Source organism: Sorghum bicolor, chromosome 3 (assembly GCF_000003195.3).
Source record: "Sorghum bicolor cultivar BTx623 chromosome 3, Sorghum_bicolor_NCBIv3, whole genome shotgun sequence".
Taxonomy (NCBI): Eukaryota; Viridiplantae; Streptophyta; class Magnoliopsida; order Poales; family Poaceae; genus Sorghum; species Sorghum bicolor.
Genome location: NC_012872.2, coordinates 51,925,617 through 51,942,873, shown reverse-complemented (window position 1 = coordinate 51,942,873; position 17,257 = coordinate 51,925,617). Strand labels below are relative to the sequence as shown.

General features: G+C 49.7%; 1 long non-coding RNA gene across 1 annotated transcript; it reads left to right on the top strand.

The window, feature by feature from the left end:
- LOC110434191 lies at positions 15,113-15,899 on the top strand. Its single transcript, XR_002451667.1, has 2 exons — positions 15,113-15,497; positions 15,590-15,899. It is a non-coding gene; the product is annotated as an uncharacterized LOC110434191 (long non-coding RNA).

Sequence of the window (17,257 nt, the reverse complement as noted above, 5' to 3'; positions counted from 1 at the left end):
GTGGGCAGGGCTGATTTCATTGAAGCAGCCTAATGTTGATCTGACTAAGGCAAATGTTCAGAATCATGCTCCAACCATCACTATTTGCTTTGGGCTTAAGAAGAGGTTTAGTGTGACAGATCTCTTGTGGCATCACATTGAGGAGGGTTCCTAGACCTCCAACTAGTCCTTCCCCTATGCTCGGTATCTCATGTATATCATTGAGCAAGTCACTGGCTTTGCATTCTAGCAAGACAGCAAGCACCTGGACTGGAATGTCAGACGTATATATGCTAAGTCCAAGCAAAAGGGAAAGGGCCAACAATAGATGCTAGCGGCAATGGTGCAACACAAGATGATGAGGTGTAGCGTGACACTGAGTTTGAGCAGCAGTAGGGTTTTCAGTGAACCGGTGCCTTTGATGATAATGATGATAATGTTGAGTAGTTCTCCTACTGCCTTTGCCCCTTGGAGCTTCATGAAGCCTACCCTTTTTGGCATTTGATGCCAAAGGGGGAGTGTTAGGCTTATCTCATATGGTATTAAGCTTGGTATTAGGATTATCTCGTGTGGTGAACCATGTGGTAAACTTAAACTTTGTGTGTGTGATGGTTGATTGTAGGCTGAACACCTAAGCTTAATTGTCATATCCTGCTTGTGTTAGCTGATTTGGTATTATGTTGATGCAATGTTGTTTATGAATGGTTATGATAAGCTTTAAGTCCTTTTCTTTCTTGCATAACCATTCAAGTTCTTTCTTTTTATTCTTTGTGATATATCTTGTCATATGCATCACACTTTATTATCTCACACACACTTAGGCACCCCACGGATTGCAAAATTTAGGGGGAGCTTGTTCTTAATGTATACCATCTTGATTCTAATCAAGATTTGAAATTCTGAATCCAATGCATACATTAAGGGGGAGCTCATCTTGAATTTTTGGAATTCAAAAGCTTCAATTCTTTCAATTTTTATAAGCCTAAGTTGGTTGTCATCAATTACCAAAAAGGGGGGGTTTGTAAGTGCATTCGCCCCCGATGTGGGTTTTGATAATTGATGACAACCAAATTAGGGACTAACATGTTTATTGAGCATAATCTACAGGTGTTAGTCCATTGATGGAATTGAACGAAAACATTCGGTGAATTATAGCACCCTAAATTTCCAATGGATGAACGGTGTTTCGACTCAAGTGGCTACAAAGTTTTTATTCTTTGCTTGAGTTATAGGAAACGCCGCACTATCAAGAGGGATGCAAATTGAGTTGGTAAGATGAGGATAAGAGTGCTCAGGTCAACTTAGCTCTTGCGCTTGAGAGACACACTTGCACGCACGAAGCACTAGGAAATTTCTTCTCTCCCAGGGTAAGCCGGTAGTACCGACCCTCAGGGCCGGTGGTACCGGTAGTGCCAGCCCTTCTCCTGAGTTTTGCGAGAAAATGAACTGCCGGTGGTACCGGCCTTCCACCGGTGGTACCGGCAATGGTCGGTAGTACCGACAAAAGCCCGGTGGTACCGGTAGGCTTATTTCTCGCAAATCCTAGAGACTTCTTACCGTTAGATCTGAGGTAGCCGGTGGTACCGGTGGTTGCCCCAGTAGTACCGGCAGTTGTTCAGGACCTATGTATAAATAGCTCTTCCCTCGTTTCTAACCGTTAGCTCTCTCATTCCTTCAACTCTACATCTGAGAAAATAGTCTCCAAGCTTTGACTCACCCACTCTCTCTCCCTCTTGGCTCCTAGACTTCACTCCTTGAGAGATTCGAGCTAGAGAAGTGAGATTAGAGAGTTGGGAGCTTCGATTTGTGACTTGAGCACTTGGTTTCTTCGTCTTGTCGGTTTGGTTTGCATTTGTTACTCTTGGATTCTTGGAACCCTAGCCGGCTAGGCGTTCTTCGTGGTTGCCCGTGTTGATTCATTTGTGAGGGCACCCCGAAGTGTTTGTATAACCCTTTGATTCTTAGTGGAAATCTTGAGCTAACCTGTGTGATTGCTTGAGGGAGGAGACCTAAGTGGTCGGACCTTCGTGGTCACCTCAACAACGGGGACGTAGGAACTCCTTCGTGGAGATTGCCGAACCTCGGGAAAAATATCTTGTCTTGCTGTGGAGTTAGCATCGACTACCCTTGTTCTTGTGTTCTTCGTGTTCTTCCTCTCTACTCCCTTTCATAGGTGAACAAGGGCCGATCTACGTTTTGGAGAAGAACCGAGCCAAGGAAACTTCAACATCATCCTCTACTACATCTAGGAGAGTGGGGTAACTCTCAGATCTGAAATCAAAACTCAATCTACTCTGATTTCGTAGCTCTCATAGGGCGTCGGTAGTACCAACAGTTGCGTCGGTAGTACTGGCTGTCTTACACCGGTAGTACCGGCCCAAACTGTCGGTAGTACCGATAGGCATTTAACTTCCGCAACTTGAGCTTTTGAGTTTCAGGTTTTTAAGATACGCCTATTCACCCCCCTCTAGGCCAATTAGATCCTTTCAGAATAGAACACACAATTTCTGCAGTACGGATTATCGTCAGTTTTAGAACTCAAAATTAACAATCCAAGATGCAGAAGGATACCAAAGCTTGTTACGACAAAAAGAACACAAAAATTATCAATCCTAGATTTAGGAACACACAAAGCTTCGTCCGAGGCAACCATGTCTGCATCCAAACCTTCGATATTGCAACAGGGAGCAAGATGGGTAAGAATCAACATTGAGAGACATCAACGCCCGCCACCTTCCACGCTCCACCATGGCCGCCGCTCACGCCAGCCATCGCGGCACTGCGGCGCCCGTTGATGTTCGACGGTCCCAAGGCAGCGGCGGTCCTCGCGCTGCCGCTGCCGCCGCCGGCTCCGCCTCTCCTTCCTCTGGAGCCCCCGCCTCCGCCTCCGCCACTCTTTCTTCCGAAGCTAGCACCGCCTCCGCCTCTTGCCCCGCCGCGGCCGCTTCGGCAGGAAGCGCCCTGGAAGTGCGCGGCCACGTAGAGCAGCGCCAGCGTGCATAGCGCCCTCGTCCCGCGTCTCATGGTCATGGCCTCCCGCCCACCGAGGCACCAGGCTTGCGCGGGCGGCAGCCAGCGGTGGAGGCGCGCTACGACGATGCTGGTCTCCGGCTTTGGGTGGTCGCAGGCGGCGCCGGCACACTGCGATGCTGTGTGTTTGCGGGGGACGCGAGGAGTGTGGGTCTGCGGGATTGCAAGCGAGATTTGCTCCTTCCTTTTTCACGATCCATGGGTTTGTGCCTTCCTTTTTTAAAGTGAGGGGCGTAGGAACGAAGTCAATTGTTGCACCAAAAAATTGTCCACTCTTTAGTCTTTTTAGTTGTAGGAGAATATTATTGTTCTATCATAGAGTAACTAAGCTCAAAAGATTTATTCCACGATTTACAGGCAAACTGTGCAATTAATTTTTGTTTTTATCTATATTTAATGCTTCATACATATACCGCAAGATTCGATGTGATGAGGAATCTTGAAAATTTTTGGTTTTTAGAGGGAACTAAACACCCTTGTTTAGATTCAAAAAGCTTCCTAAAACTCAAAATTTAGGTGGGACGCCCAAGTGGTAGCAGCGCATATCTTTTTTTATTGAGTGCTTATATTTAAAGAGTTGTTTTAAGGAACACAATAGGGTGTTATTTTAAAGAGCTTCGTTCCATATCCTAATCTATTTTCTTTATTAGATTTGGATCGGAGCAGATAATACATAGATGTAGATGTAAATATAGATTTTGAAGATGTCCGAAGGAGTATAGATTTATGGAGCAAAATCAGATCAGATATGGATTTGAAGAGTCGAGTAATATGTGCGTATATACAAAATTACATGCTTGTCAAGAATTGACTTTGTAAAAAACAAATAACAAGCAGTAGACATTAAGCCTGTATTGCATTTCATGTTGTTAGATATTTAGGCAATTTATATATCATTTTAATTCCATAAATCAACATTACGATGGTGACATATATAATATAATTAATCATAGAAATCATGATATTAAACATGTTCATAGGAATATAGAACATGTGATCCATGAACATGTAGAACATGTGATTATTTAAAATATAAAAGCATAATATATGAAATATAATAACAAGGCAAAACATATATCTTAAAATAGCAATAAACAAGAGACTGCATGTTAAACGACGAAATAGAACTACTGAAACATATGAGAAACAGTATATCAAACGACGTGACTGAACCACTAGTGAAACATAGTGACAGCAGCATATGAAACGTTTTAACTTAACCAGCGAAACAAGCAGACATGACATAGATCTTATACCAGAAACATATATAAGATGAAAACAGAAAAGATACGGTAGAACATATGAAACATAACAGTATGCGCAACAAACTAAACACACTACTGCAACGTGTACGAACAAGAAGACGAAACACAGCGGGAAGATGAACGGATCATACCCTCTCATGCGCTCCGATGATCCCGATCCTTGACCAATTTCCATGAAGTAAAAGATGAAGACGATCTTTCCACCAGGAAGATGAAATCCGCCCGAACCGGCTTGAGGAAGACGAACAACGGCGGTGGATTGGGCAGTCGCGTAGTCGCTCCCCAAAAACCTAATTGCCGATCCCTCGTGCAAGGTCTCGAACGGCAAGGGCTTCGGAGGCACTTGCCCTCTCGCTCCTCCGTGCGCGCGGAGTTACGAGATGAAGATTCCTTCTTTGCAACAATATTGTGTTCTGAGTTGTGTGATGTGTGTACAAGACCAAAGACTCATGTCCTCTTTATAGCCTTGCGGCAGGTGAGGGAGGAGAGGAAGGATGGCAACCGAAGAGACAACAATTGATGAGTTAAACACAGAGTTGAAACTGCTGTAATTAGTGAGTGCTTAACACACCACATCATTACAGCAAATGGTGAGTTAAACACCAAGTTGAAACTCCTGTAAATAATAAGTTATTAGCTCATACATGGTAACAACCAAAATATCTCTAAAAATTATAACGTCAAATAATCACATTACAAAATAAGAATTCTCAACTAAGAAATACTTTTAAAATTATGAATTCCTTTAGCTTTTTTAGTCTAGGAAGAGGAATCATCGAATATCGTATTCTAAGAGCATCCCCAACCGTTTTGCATAATTGGTTTGGCAAATGAGGGAGTTCGCCAAGTCTCAAAAAAATATGGCAAAGGTGAAAAGAGGCAATCTCCAATGGTTTGGCATTAATCACTTGGCAAAAAAGAAAATTGTGGACTCACACAATTTTTTTTACCGAGCTTTTCTTCTCCCCGCGCGTCAGGTGAATATTCGCGGCAAATTTATTTCCGCCAAGACGCTGAAGTCGCGGCGTTTGTGCATGGCCGCTCGGAGTTTGGCGGCGGGAGTCTTTGTCGGCAAAAAACGATCTGAAGGGCATCAATGGAGTATCTGGCGTTGATGAAAGACCGATAGACAAAAACACAAACAATTGGGAGGGCATGATGGAGTACCTGGCGTTGATGGAAGACCGATGGACAGGTGGCGGCGGGATGTCACCAAACTCGCGTGACCTCAACCCGTTGCCGCGCGCAGACATCAACCAGTTTCCCAATGCCAAGTGTAAACAGGCTTGGCATATATGCCAATTCTTCTCCTCTTTTTGCCAAGTTAACAAAATTGCAAAGTCCAAATGTCAAACCGCTGGATAGGTGTTTTTAAGATTTTTTTGCAAATACATGAATGCAAAGCCTATTTACAAAATGGTTGGGGATGCTCTAAATATCGGATAATCCATATTCAATAGTTGCTGATCCCAAATTCGATCCCGTAATAGCATAGAATTAGATTCAGATTATCTACATCGGCATGTATATCAAAGTTTCTTCTCTATATCTTTAAAATTCGAACTTGGATTCTACACCACTTTCACCCTATATAGTAAGAGTATATATGTTATGACTGGCGTGAGTTATTCACGCCGCAGGCCCACAAGTGGCTAGGAGTCGTAGGGGGCTAGAGGCCCATATTTATTATATTAATTAGCTATTTATTAGAATAATTCCTATTTCTAGTTGAGAGTGTTATAAATACTTATAAACATTATTGGGATGAATCAAGCAGAAACATATTATTGTTTCCGGCTTCCTCAAGAAGTCGGGAGAAACCCTAGCCGCCGCCACAACATCTGCGTGAACAGTACCCGCGGCTACTGTAGCTCCGCGGGTAGACCCTAACCGCTCACCTCTCCAGCGCCAGCTCCTTCCCTTCTCGCAGCGACGGCGCCGCCGCGTCGTCTCCCTTGTTCGCCCAGACCTAGACAGCCTCCCTCGCACTCTACAACCTCTGTTCATCTTCCGGTAGGGCTAGGATTCCTAACAGCTTGGTATCAGCTAGCCTTGGTACGATGTCCGGGCTTCCACCGACCTGCAGCGTGGCCTCGCCGACGGTGTCCAGCGGGCCGCTCCCCGCCGCGCCGTCCGAGACTTCGGAGTCCCCCGGCGGCGCCCTCACCTTGGCGACCCTGGCGGGCGTGGTCGACTAGATCGGCCGCAACGTGGACCTGCTCAGCCGCAGCATGCACGCCATGCAGTCCTCGCTGACGGGTCTCCTGCCGCCGCCGCCGCCACCAGCTCCTACAACATCCCCACCAACGTCCTCCACCTCCAGCCCGCCCCAGAGCAGCACGGGGTGCCCCTGCATATGATGCGGTGGTCGTCCTCCCCGTCCCCCCTTCCCTCCTAGGCGCTGATGGGAACTTCACCGCCGCTGCCTATCTACACAGCAGCCACCACCGTCACGCCTTCGGCCGCAGCTGCCTCCGGTCTGTCCACGGGAACGTTCTACGGCGGCACGGAGGGACCGCCGCTCTATGGCGGCACCTCGTTTCCATCTGCAGCAGGGGGCACCACCTTCGTCGACAGCGCGCCGGGCGGCGCGTACGGCGGCGCCCATGCCCCCCTAGATTTTACAAGCTAGAGTTCGCCACCTACGACGGTGGCGTCGATCCGCTTAATTAGCTCAACCAGTGCGAGCAATTCTTCCGTGGCCAGCGCAACCTCGCTTCAGATCGTACCTGGTTGGCATCCTACCACCTCCGGGGCGCTGCACAGACATGGTACTATGCGCTGGAACAAGATGAAGGCATGCCAACATGGGAACGCTTCCGCGAGCTGTGCCAACTCCACTTCGGTCCCGCGATGCAGGGCACGCGCTTGGCTGAGTTGGCCCGGCTGCCCTTTGGCTCATCAGTCCAGGACTATTCGGAACGCTACAACGCCGTGCTCTACCACGAACGCGACCTCAACGCTCGCCAAAAGGCTCAACTGTATGTGGGCGGCCTTCCCGAGCACATCAGGGTAGATGTGGAGATGCACCATCCGCCTGACCTGCAGACGGCGATGTACTACGCGCGTGCCTACGAGCGTCGCACAGCCGCGTTTCTGCCAGCCCTACAACACCTGCAGTAGCAGCAGCGGGGTGGGAGGGGCCCGCGACCTGCCGCGGCAGTCCCGGCTACAGCGACACCGACACCCGCTGTCCCTGCTCCAGCCCAGCCGACAGTGCCAGCAGCGCCCGTTTTTCGTCGTCTCACGCCGGCCGAACAAGTGGAACGGCGCCAGGAAGGTCTTTGCTTCAATTGTGACGAGCCATTCGTCTGCGGCCATGTGTGCAAGCGCCTCTTCTACCTCGAGACGACAGACTACATCGACGACGAGCCGGGGGAGCTTGTGCACCCGGAGGAGCCGGCCGACCAGGAAGCCACAGCTAACTCGCTCGTGGTTTCTCTCCACGCTATTGCAGGGATCCGGCCGCCGAACGCCATGCTGCTGCCCGTCATTGTCAAGGGGGAGCGCTTCCTCACCCTTCTCGACACCGGCTCGACGCACAACTTCATCCAAGGCGCTGCTATGCGTCGCCTCGGCCTGACCCCCACAAGAGGCGAGCACCTACGAGTCACCGTCGCCAACGGTGATCGCCTCGAGTGTGAGGGGGTCGCACACGACGTGCCGATCAGCATTGGTGATGATACTTTCGTCATCACGTGCGTCGGCCTCAATTTGGGCGCCTTCCACTTCATCATCAGCTTCGACTTCCTACGAACATTGGGGCCTATGCTGTGGGACTGCGAGGCCCTTACGCTGTCGTTCTGGTGGGACGGACACCGCGTCACGTGGCAGGGCGTGTCCGGGCCACCGCCGGCTGCGCACCAGCAGGCGTTGGCCGCGGTCTCAGCTGACCCGCGGCTGCCGCTGCTCGACCACCTCCTCCTGCAGCACAACAACATCTTCGACGAGCCCACAGGGCTCCCGCCGCCGCGCCCATACGACCACCGCATCCACCTCCTGCCTGAGACCGCGCCGGTCGCCGTACGGCCCTACCACTACCCCCAGATGCAGAAGGACGAGCTCGAACGCCAGTGCGCTACCATGCTGGCCCAAGGGATCATTCGGCCCAGCACTTCTTCGTTCTCCGCGCCAGTCCTATTGGTCCGGAAGGCGGACAACTCGTGGCGTTTCTGCATCGACTATCGCGCCCTCAACGCCAAGACGTCCAAAGATAAATTCCCGATCCTGGTGGTGGATGAGCTCTTGGACGAGCTTCATGGGGCTCGCTTCTTCACCAAGCTTGACCTTCGCTCGGGGTATCACCTGGTGCGCATGCACCCCGACGACATCGACAAGACGGCCTTCCGCACCCACCACGGCCACTTCGAGTCCCTGGTCATGCCCTTCAGGCTATCTAATGCCCCGGCAACCTTCCAGGCTCTGATGAACGATGTCCTCCAACCCTTCCTACGGCGGTTTGTTTTTGTATTTTGTGATGATATATTAATCTACAGCTCGTCGTGGGCTGAACACCTGCAGCACATCAACATCGTCCTCAACGCATTGCGGGCGCATCATCTCCACCTGAAGCGCTCCAAGTGTTCCTTCGGAGCATCCTTAGTGGCCTACCTCGGCCACGTTATCTCCAAGGGCGGCGTGGCCATGGACGCCGACAAGACCGCCGCAGTCGCCGCGTGGCCGTCTCCATCATCTGCGCGTAGCCTGCGGGGCTTCCTGGGTCTCGCCGGCTACTACCGCAAGTTCATACGCGACTTCGGCATTATCGCCGCTCCACTCACGCGTCTCTTGCGACGGGACGCGTTTGTGTGGGATGACGATGCAGCGGCGGCATTCGAGGCACTCAAACGTGCTTTGACCACAGGGCCTGTCCTTCAGATGCCGGACTTCACTGCTCCTTTCGTGGTGGATTGCGACGCGTCCGAGGTAGGGTTTGGTGTCGTTCTTCACCAGGGCGCCGGACCCCTCGCCTATTTCAGCAGGCCGTTTGCTGCTCGCCACCTCAAATTGGCGTACGAGCGGGAGTTGATCGCCATTGGAGACCTTACTTATGGGGACGGCACTTCTTGGTTCGTACCGATCACTACAGCCTCAAATTTTTGCTTGACCAGCGTTTGTCCACAGTTCCGCAGCACCAGTGGATCAGTAAACTTTTTGGCTTCGATTTCTCCGTGGAGTATCGCCCGGGCCGCCTTAACACTGTGGCGGACACGCTGTCTCGCCGGGACACTGAGGCTGCGGCGCCAGTTGACCAGGAAGGCGTGGATGCTGCCGCCATAGCGCTCTCAGGTCCCTCCTTTGCGCTCCTAGATGACATTTGGCGGGCGCAGGAGGCCACAGCGGAGGGCCAGCAGCTGCTGGCTCGGCACCGCGCAGGCGAGCTGGAGGCTCCGTGGCGCCTTGTCGACGGCCTACTGCTCTATGGGACCCGCGTCTTCGTGCCGGACCATGGGGACCTGCGCCACCAAGTGCTTCTCTTGGCGCACTCGGCTGGCCATGAGGGCGTTCAGAAGACACTGCATCGACTCCGCGCCGACTTTTACATTCCCCGGGACCGTCTCCTTGTGCACGATTGGGTGCGCTCTTGCACTACCTGTCAGCGCAACAAGACGGCGACGACGCGTCCTGCGGGGCTGTTGCAGCCCCTCGATGTGCCGACCCAGGTCTAGGCCGACATATCGATGGATTTCATTGAAGGGCTGCTGAAGGTTGCTGGCAAGTCCGTCATTCTTACAGTGGTGGATCGTTTCTCCAAGTACGCGCACTTCATCGCGCTCGGTCATCCCTACACGGCCACGTCAGTCGCCCGCGCCTTCTTCGATGGGATTGTTTGCCTGCACGGGTTTCCCTCATCCATCGTCAGCGACCGGGACCCGTCTTCACCGGTCATGTGTGGCGGGACCTCTTCAGCATGGCAGGTGTCAAGCTCCGGATGAGTACGGTCTTCCACCCCCAGACCGATGGGCAGTCAGAGGTCGTCAACAAGGTCATTGCGATGTATCTCCGGTGCGTCACCGGTGACCGGCCACGCGCCTGGGTGGACTGCCTGGCATGGGCGGAGTATTGCTATAATACTTCGTTTCATACAGCCTTGCGCGCCACTCCCTTCGAGGTGGTCTATGGCCGGCCGCCCCCGCCGTTGCTACCCTACACGCGTGGCACAGCTAGGACCAACGCTGTGGATAGGCTTCTGCGCTCACGAGACGAGGTAGTGGCGGAGGTGCGCCAACGGCTTCTTCAGGCGCAGGAGCTTGCTAGGAAGTACTACGACGCCAGCCATCGTGACTTGGAGCTGCAAGTCGGTGATTGGGTGTGGCTTCGTCTCCTTCATCGCGCCACTCAGTCACTTGCACCCCAGGCGAAGGGCAAGCTTGGACCGCGCTATGCAGGTCCCTTTCGTGTCCTTGAACGCATCGGCGAGGTGGCTTATCGATTGGAGCTACCAGAGGGTTCTCGTCTCCACGACGTGTTTCATGTCAGCCTACTGAAGCGTCACCATGGGGATCTGCCCCAGCAGCCTGGCCGGCTACCTCCTATGCTGGACGGTCGTCGCACGCCAGCACCGGCCAAGGCCCTGTGTGCCCAATTACGTCGTGATGTCTGGTGGGTGTTGGTGCAGTGGCACGGCCTTTCCGAGGAAGAGGCCACCTGGGAGCTGCTGGACGATCTTCGCGCCGCCTACCCCGACTTCTAGCTCGAGGACGAGCTGTTTCAGTAGGCGGGGAGAGATGTTATGACTAGCGTGAGTTATTCACGCCGCAGGCCCACAAGTGGCTAGGAGTCGTAGGGGGCTAGAGGCCCATATTTATTATATTAATTAGCTATTTATTAGAATAATTCCTATTTTCTAGTTGAGAGGGTTATAAATACTTGTAAACATTATTGGGATGAATCAAGCAGAAACATATTATTGTTTCCGGCTTCCTCAGGAAGTCGGGAGAAACCTAGCCGCCGCCACAACATCTGTCTGAACAGTCCAGCGCCAGCTCCTTCCCTTCTCGCAGCGACGGCGCCGCCGCGTCGTCTCCCTCGTTCGCTCAGACCTAGACAGCCTCCCTCGCACTCATACAACCTCCGTTCATCTTCCGGTAGGCCTAGGATTCCTAACAATATATTTGGCATACGACAATATATCTCGAGGCCAACAAATAAAATAAAGAGAGGCACCAAGCACAGATCTCTCTAGACCTTGTTTAGTTCTAATTTTTTTTTACAAAATAGACACTATCATTTTCGTTTGTATCTGACAAATATTATTCAACCATGGACTAAGGCCTTGTTTAGTTCCCAAAAAAATGCAAAAAAATCCAGATTTCCCACCGCATCGAAAGTGCTACAGCTTTTCGGAACTAAACAAGGCCCTAGTGAAGCAAACCAAAGGGTAATGATCGTGGCAGAAGGGCAGAACAGAGTTATGTGTTCACACCGAAAACTGCTGGTGATCCGATCCGAAGCACAGTGACGGGGGCTAACGGCGGTGACAGCGCACATGACTGGCAGAGAAAAGGTTTGGGACGGGAATAAAGGAGCTGATCAGCTGAGATGTGTCCAAATTTGGCTGGCTGGAGCCTGGAGTGACGCTCTGGATTGCCACTGCGGAGCGAGTTCCTACGGCGCGGCGTCCCCTGAGCGGGGACAGCCTCCTCGTCCTCGTCCTCGTCCTCGTGCGCCGCCCACGCCCAACATTGCACATGCCATGCCAGCTCGCTCCTCCAGGCTCCAGCAGTTCCATCTGCCTGCCCTGCCCTGTGCCCTCACGCTCTGCGCACGACTGCCTGCGTGTAGCCTTTGTCTTATTCCGGATCCCGCCGTGGAATTTGGATCAAATCAGTGATGATCAACGCCAAATCTCTAGATTATCATAACTGTGCTCATTCTATGACTATTTTAATTTGTGTGGCGACGATTCTTCCCTGGTTTAACACATTTCTTTTTATGCTGAAGGCCCGTGGCACTTGTAATGAGATGTGAATCTCCTTTCATGTTTCCCGTGGCTGCTGCTTTCACAAACAAGCTGCCCGATTTGTTTTTGGGAGAGGCACGAAGGCATAATTAGTAACATCACACGTCACCCGATCCTTATATGTACTGTACTACTATATATATTGCGGTCACGCGAAGCATTGGAATTAACGAGATATCAGACATGCGTGTCTGATCTGAATTGGTCTGTCGTCTCAGGACTGAAGCATCATCCACAACAACAGCAAGCAACGTATCCATCTGCTGCCTGTCCTACGTTGACCACGTTTTTGTTTAATATAAAACGAAAAATGAAACCCGTTGATAAGGCGTTCTTCTTCTTGTGAAACAAAAGAAGAAGCCTTGTTTAGTTCCGATAAGTACTGTAGCATTTTCGTTTGTTTATAATAAATAATATTCAAAAATATTTAATGTTTTATGCATGTGCCACAAGATTCGATATGACGAAGAATCTTAAAAACTTTTTGATTTTCAGAGTGAACTAAACAAGGCAGAAGAAGAAAAAAAAAAGGAAACCCAGCGCCACGACGACGGTTGGAGCAACCAGAAGCAGCAGTAGACGACAGAGCCTTTCTTTCCATTGCTTTCTGCTCTCGGCCCATATAATCTACATTTGGGCCGCGGCGCTGGGCTGGATCTATCCATCATCTTTCATCTCTCTCTAGATGGGCCACGTGCCTTTCTGTTCCCACGGGCCAGCCCAACTTAGGCCACACCCTTAGACTGGTATGAAATACGACAACTACAGGAGCAAACGTCGAGACACCTTCCTTTGCTACCGTCTCCGTCACAGATTTTTTTAAGAAAAAATTCTTGCTTTTGAGAAAGCAAACAGTTTTATTTTAAGTTAAATAACTATACTATGAAAAAAATATAAACATTTTACGGTTCTTATAGGTAGTACTAAAACACAAGGAACGACTCAACATGGCATTGGAAAGTAAACACAACTTCCATAATCTCTAAACGTATGTTTTTGCAGCGAGAGGTTTGAACCTTTTTCATCTTAGCCAAGTTCAATTAACTGGAGTTAGATATTAGGTACACTTAAGTGGGGCATCTCCAACATATTTCTCGTATTCTATCTCCTATAATTGCTATAAGAGAATACCCTAAAATAAATTTAGGAAATAGTAGAGTGCTACTGTAGCAGACTGCCTAAAAACTTGTATCATATATTTCTTTAGGGTTTAGGAGAGATAATGCATCTTTTTAGGAGATCTCTTAACATTTATAGTGATGGGAGATTTGATGTAGCTCCTCTCTCCTAAAACACTACTCCCTCTATCCAAAATAGAAATCACTATGGGATGTCGTGCTGATCTTGACTTGCTTTATAGACTGTGCCACCTTCGGCCACCAAATTTGCCTCGGAGAGGATTCCATCCGTGGCCAGCAGGGTGTGCAAGGCTCTACACCGGACCAACTGATCTAGCAGGGTGCATCTGTAAAAGGAAAACAAATAATAGATGGGTTTCCTTTACATGATCAATATAGTGAGAGAGTCATGTAGATAGGAGGACCACGTAATGTGGTCGTTTTGCCAAACATTGCCCATGTGCTAGGTACGTATACCACATATCAGTAGGCCATATAGGCCATAGCAAGTTGGAAGCTAGAAGCTCCCGGCCGGCCGTATGCATAGCTCATAGCTCAACATACATACTGGCGGCATGTCAAGATGCGAGCATGTCTACCCGATGGTCATCTATCACTACTACTAGCCACACACATTTCGTAGGAATATATATTATAAGGCATGCATGATTTATTGTAATTTATTTGTCGGATTGCAGCAAGTACAATGATTTCACTCGCAGCCTAGAGATTGCACGGGTGCTTGTTTGTGGGTACCTACCGCTACCGAGCACGACAACGATTAGGATAAGGTGGTTAGATCATTTTTCAAGTGAAGGAGAATTAAATTAAAACTTAGCATAACACCTCCTTAAATTACATAGGAAAGGAGCTAGCTTAAATATATATAAAAAAACAAAATTATATCTAGACCTCCCATCATCTTCTTTGCAGTGGCTTTGGTCAGGGCATGAACTAGATATTTCGGTGACATATCAAACATATTGAAGCCAAACTCGATTGCGGCAACCAATTCTAAGATCGTGGACATGTTTTGCAAGACCTAACTTTCTGAGACTAGATGAAAACACATCTTAGTCGACAAAGAAACATCGACACACAATCGAATCGCTAGGCACGACACACATGCTGCAGAATTAGCAACCTCTAACCCTTGATCCACCATGTTAGACGCCTCTAATATCATATCTTCTTCAATTCGTGGCCATATTGACAAGGATGCCATCATCATTTTCATCGTCAAAGTCATGACAGGTAATAAACTCTCGACCGAACAACGATGATCGTTTGACCTCTAGATTTATTTGAACTAAACTAAAAAATGGTTAACAGTAAAAAATGGACGAGGGTTTCTCCTTATTGCCACCAGGAGCCATGTGAGGAAGGAGAGAACCCTAGGCGACGGCGGCAGGTGTGGATAATATAACACTTGGTTTGGTTGTCGCCCATCGTCTATCTGACTCCAACGTGTACCACTCCTACTAGCTAAAAGTAGTAGAGTAGGAAGCTTTTTTGTTTTTTCATTTGCAAAATGAAAGTTAATGCTGGCCTTTCATCCATATATATATGCCCTTGACCTAATGTATATATGGAGAGTAGTTGTGTGGTGAGGAGGCGCCCACCTCCCACCTGATCTGAAGACGAAATCAACTAGAACAAGCGGCAGATAGTCGATCGTCCATACAAGCGAGTAGGCAGAGGCAGGGCTATAAATAAAAGTTGGAGAGAGAGAGAGAGAGAGAAGCTTTAGGCTTTAGCACACAAATAAAGTCATGTTTGATTAAGAACAGAGCATGTAAAAGTAGCTTGCCGCGCATCACATAGTAGTGTACGTACGTTGGCATGCATGCATCTTTATATGCGCCGATGCGCGCGATGTGATCAGGTAGCTAGAGGAGGAGGAGGACTGGAGGAGGCATGTACAGACACGAGACGAGACCACTCATTCTCGTGTCCGTCGTCCGTCTCGCTATGCAGGGACCAAGAAATTAACAGCAGGCAGGCACCAGGCAGGCAGGATGCAGGCGAATTAACCCTGCCTGCTTGTGTCCGGCCAGCTTCTCTCCTCTGCGATTTGAACGCGTATCTGCTCAGTCGTAGATCGATTGGTCGATGGACAAGCAAGGCCACCACCACCACGAGGTTCATCGTCATTCATGGCGGCGGGCCGGGACTTTTTGCATGGCGATGGCTGTCGTCGTGTCCTCCCCTGTCTGACTGATCGACGCATGCAGGTGGATCGGACTTGGAGGAGCTAGCTGCAGTTGCATTGCATGCATGCATGCTGCGCGCAGAGAGATCGTCGATCGGGGAGAGGGGACCAGCAGATGGAGGTCGGAGATCGGACAAGCCCTAGCTAGGTTGACTCTCGCTCTGCATGCCTGCATCTGCATGTGTTTGTGTGTGGCCTGTGTCGTGTGCTCGCAACGGCGTGCTCTGTCAAAGTTTGAGCGCACGCATCATGTTCCTTTCATCAGTTTCTCAGCCATTCCTGCTTCTTGTTTTACGAATTAATAAGGCCAGTCTCAATGGGGTTTCATGGGAGTTTCATGCACATTAAATGAGGTGCCACATCAGCAGATTGCATGAAACGAGTAGGAGAGAGAAGGGAAACGTTTCATCCCCATGAAACGTATCCGCGTTGTTTCCTAGACATTGGAAATAGTATGAAACTCGCACTGAGAGCATCGATTCGTTTCATCATATCATTGCATCTAGAACTCCGCCGGCGTGTAGGCTCTGTGGACGCGAGTTCCGTCGCCGGTCGGCCGCTCGCCGTGCCGCGCGTGGGCTCTGTTGCGTCCGCTGCTGGGCGAGGCCGCGATGCGAGCGACTCTGCAGCGCGAGCGGGTCTACCGGGCGAGCTCCTCCGCAGCCGAGCGACTCCGACGAGCCGCGAGTGACTCCGCCACGCGTGCCTCTTCACCGGGCCACGAGTTCCTCCGCCGGACGCGAGCGCGAGCGACTCCGTTGGGCCGCGAGCTCCTCCGCCGCGGACGCACAGCTCCCCCATGGCAGGCGCTCACTCCTCCGCCCCGCCATGCTCGTTCCATCGTGTTTCTTGCGAGGAAGAGTGAAGGGGAGAGAGAAGGTGGGACCCATGAATGATAAACTAATAAGTAAAACCGTGCAACGAAATAGTACATTGAGAGAGATACCCATTTCATGTGCAGTTTCATTGTTTTGGAAACCGGGAGATGAAACATTGCATTGAGACTGGCCTAATGTGTTTGGTTGGAGCTAGCCCCTTCTCTAGTTTTTTTTTTTTTTTTGGGTGCGAAGCCCAAGCTAGCAAGAATCCTGGCTGCTGTGTGTGTTGCTTTCAGGCCTTGATCCCGGCCGTTTTGCTTCTCCGTTCATTCATCATCATCCCATTTGCCGTACCCGTACGCCGCCATCGAACGGCGGCAGTCGTGGATCCCTCAGCTTGCGTGCCATTCGACAAGCGGGTCTCTCGATCGTTTCTTTGGGAAAGATCATTAATATAGGCCTTGTTTAGTTGAACCCAAAAACCAAAAACTTTTCAAGATTTTTCGTCATATCGAATCTTACGACACATGCATGGAGCACTAAATATAAACGAAAATAAAAATTATTTGCACAGTTTATATGTAAATCATGAGATGAATATTTTGACCCTAATTAGTCCATGATTAAATAATAATTGCTAAATAAAAATAAAAGTGCTATAGTACTATAAACCAAAAAAAATATTCGGCACTAAACAAGGCACGACGACTGTGCCATGCGCGCTAGGTCGTGCCTCATGTCGTCTGGACGAGCCCAATATGTCTCCCTTTATCTCAATTTATAAATGATTTCAAGAATTTTAAAGAACTTGGGCATAAGCTAAGGGTCGTCGGCCCTTGAGTCTATCTCTAGGTCACGCTTGTCTTATAAGC